Source organism: Quercus robur, chromosome 4 (assembly GCF_932294415.1).
Source record: "Quercus robur chromosome 4, dhQueRobu3.1, whole genome shotgun sequence".
Lineage (NCBI taxonomy): Eukaryota > Viridiplantae > Streptophyta > Magnoliopsida > Fagales > Fagaceae > Quercus > Quercus robur.
In genome coordinates, this window is record NC_065537.1 from 33,892,574 (window position 1) to 33,895,436 (window position 2,863).

The following is a 2,863-nucleotide window of genomic DNA, read 5'->3' on the forward strand; positions in this document are numbered from 1 at the left end:
CGCCGTTACCACCTCAACCCTCTATTTTTTTCTCTCAAATCTCTCTCTCTATCACAATCTAGTGTTGGGTTTGTGGAATTGAGATTTTCATTTTTTTTTTCTTTGGGTTTATATATTGGGATTTTTATTATAATATTTGTTTGGAAATTGAGAAAAATGTGAGAAATGGGTAGAAAATGCATTTTCTAGAGCATTTTCAAGAACACAAACAAACACATGAAAATATTTTCCAAAAGATTTTTTGGAATGCAACCAAACACCTAAAAATATTTTCCTTTCCCAAAAACATTTTCAGCTGAAATTATTTTACACTCTAAAAAGGACATAAATCATTTTCCTCAATATTTTAAATGCGTAAATCATTTTCTTCTTTTGAACTCAAAAGGACATAAAACACTGTATTTTTTATTTTGTATTCATTTTTTCCATAAAACTTACATAGAAATGGTAATAAATAGGTGTGTGTAACACAAAAGTGTAAGAGTAATGTATTTAAATCTAGAATCCCCTAAATGATGTGTAATAGTAATACCCACTTAAATAAAAATGTTAATAATATAGTTTTTTTTGTCTTCGAAGACTCAAATGAGAATGATAATAATTATATATATATATATATATATATATATAGAAAGAAATCTATGTTTTATTTTTTATTGTTAACACTTAAAAGAGATATATGTTACTCAAATTAATTTTTTAAGACTTGCCTTTTAGGTTACCCAACATCCCCCCTCCCCCAACTCCTTTCCCTCTCCCTTGTGTGTGTGTGTGTTTGTTTCTCAAAAAAAAAGAATTGGTAATTGTCCCACATTGCTTAAGAGAGTGTATTGTGCGTAGTATAACTTGCCCCACCCTCCCTTAAAAGTTACCATGGCTTTTGAGTGGAGTTGTGATGTGCCTTTGTGTTAGAACCCCTTTCCCTCTCCCTTGTGTGTGTGTGTGTTTGTTTCTCAAACCCCCCCCCCCTCCCCCCAAATGCATTTTAGGTTACTTATATATTAATATATATATATATATATATATATATATATATATATATATATTTGTGAAGTTATTTCCAAGAGAAAAAAAATTGATGAAGTATTTAAAGGAGCTAATAGTGAATATTTAACTACATATTATTTAAGAATTTATTATAAAGGTGGAATTTATGATGTGTATTTAAGGACAATATGGAGCATTTAAAGGAGCTTCTAGTGGATATTTATTACAATGGTGGAATTTATTGTTGATTCATGGCAAAAATAATTGACAGGGACCAATAATTGTTTGCCATATGGTGATATCTTTCCAATGTTATATGTGTCATTGTTTTATGCACTGCCAAAAGGACACGTGTTACCATTAAATCATATATTTCTAAAATATGTAATGCTTTCTCATTATACATATATATATATATATATATATATATATTAGAATTTAATTAGATTTAGACTCTTCGATTTTTGCAGCCAATAATCCACTTGCCACAAAAAAAAATTTAAAATGGACACATAGCGCAAAATTGGACTCTAATTGAAATCCAATTTAGAATCTAATTAAATTTGGACTCTTCAATTTTTATACTCAATAATTCACTTGGAAAAAAAAATTAAAAAAATTAGATGGACACATGGAGGCCCAGCCATTGTACAGGCGCGATATAGAGATCCAACCCATCAATTTCAATATACTGAGAACCCCAAACACAATAACAGGTGGTAGGCCACACCGGTCTAGAAATCTACTTCATATCAAGGACATGACTGTTCGGCAATGGTAGTGCCTTGGGGGAAATTGCCTACCGAGAACCAATTGGCAGCAGGTGCAAGTTTCAAGATAGTCACATCTGTCTTGAGAAATGGGTCTTATCTGGTCAGGAATATATCCTAGAAAGGCCCCACCGCCTAAAAAGCTTCCCCATTATTATGATGATCCCACTAATGAAGTCCAGAAATAGGGGCCGATAGAGTGAGAAAGTGGGTTGGGAAAAATTCAGGGCGAGAGATACACACGAGAGAAAATAGTGAGGAACTAGAAGAGAGGAGTAACTCACCATCGAGCAAGGGACTCCTCGGGGGATACAGAAAAAGTGGTAGGAGGATACGGGCTAGACCATAAACTCTTCCATTTGGGCCGCTAGATTGGCCTCAAGTGGTCTTCCTATTGTAGGAATCGCATTACCCACTTCATACAAGTAAATTGAGGCCTAACCTCTCGGCTAACCAATCACCTTGGGTAAAAAGGCTCACACTATATATATATATATATATATATATAGAGAGAGAGAGAGAGAGAGAGAGAGAGAGAGAGAGAGAGACTGAATTAATTTCCTTATTTATGATCAATTTTGCTCCACAATTACTAATGAGTAATGAATTTGGTTTATGGATGTGTAATATATGAGCTTTTTAAAAAAAAATTATTAATGAATATACAATATATGATTTTCTATTGCGTGATTTCTTAGTGCAATTTTTTCATGTATTAGAAGAATGTTAAAAATTTAATTTAATTTTGTATGTTTTCCAAATTTGAATTTTATTTTATTTTTTTTTATTATTAATTTTTGAACATTTTCATTCATGCTTTGATCCAAAAAATATAAATCAAGTTCTGTCGCTAGTCATGATAACAAAAATGTGAACATAACATTGTTGATACCCAAAAAATTACAATAGTAAATCTAGCTCAAGGAACCAGATCATTGGCCTTATGTGAATACAAATGAGCCAAAGTTTTGTAAAGACAGTCTTGTAAAATAGGTTGAAGAACCATAAAGAATGGGGTAAAATCAATAAAGAAAAAGATAAATTGACATTGAATAAGGTGCAAATGACCCAAGAATAGCCTTGGAAGGGGTCCTTAGAGGAAGCCT